The following is a 1,043-nucleotide window of genomic DNA, read 5'->3' as shown; positions in this document are numbered from 1 at the left end:
TTTGACCAAATCAAACATGAGCGTAGCATTTATATAGTATTGGCTATAATACGACTGATTACTTTAAAACAACACTCAGTTCAAAGATCTGGCAAATCGCTATCGGAGGACCACCTAGCAGGGAGAGCAGCAGCAGATATTCCGATCTTAGCAATTGCGATATGCTCAGTATGGTTACGTGCTACATGGTTGTTACCTTAAATGCCATATTTGGAATTTGCACTCAAGATACATGTCTGTCCCAAGATGTAAAAGAAAATGAACTTCCTTAATGACTTTTTATCGATCATACTGGCAAAAGCATTACATTCCCTCATTACATACTGTAAATTACTGCATATATTCCGATGGGGCAGTTTGAGAACACATTTTCAGTTCCTTATTATTATCACTGTTATATGTATCATTGTTTCGAAAATATATTTCCATCTACCCAATCATAGTTTCACTCATAAATGGAAGCAAGAAATGGTCATTTGCAAAATATTACCAATACATACTTGGAGGGGAATCGGGCCTTAGGTGTGATTCAACGCACCCGCACGTTTTCATCACAATCCAATGGTAATCTTCCAGGTAATCTTTCTTCATAAAGTAAGCAACACCAGGAATTAAAGTATGCAATGTCTACTATCATAATATCTTCCGTTCGGTAAATAAAGCTCTAATGATCTAAAGCTACAGTCACTCAAAAAAATCTAGAAAAGGATCAGGTTATTAATTCAAAACAGCCTTCTTTTACAAAGAATGTAGCTCTGGAGTAAAGGTAAGAATACTTTGCTAGATTGCAGACGGACTTCAATGCAAATCGAGGTTAGGATTAGTAAATATACACAGATAGTAGACAAATAATTTTACTCAAGTGATGTTAAAAAGTTCGTAAAGGAACATACAAAATAACCTAAAGCATACAACATGCAAAACATTTAGTTAGTGTTCATAACACTCACTATATAATAGTTATTACCTAATTATTTTAAACTAATCAACAAAGGTAAGTAGTTTCTAAGGCTTGGAACTAATGTTAGGAACTTTGAGGGAAA

Source organism: Penaeus monodon, chromosome 19 (genome assembly GCF_015228065.2).
Source record: "Penaeus monodon isolate SGIC_2016 chromosome 19, NSTDA_Pmon_1, whole genome shotgun sequence".
Lineage (NCBI taxonomy): Eukaryota > Metazoa > Arthropoda > Malacostraca > Decapoda > Penaeidae > Penaeus > Penaeus monodon.
The sequence above is the reverse complement of the archived record's forward strand: the minus strand, read 5'-3'. Positions refer to the sequence as shown.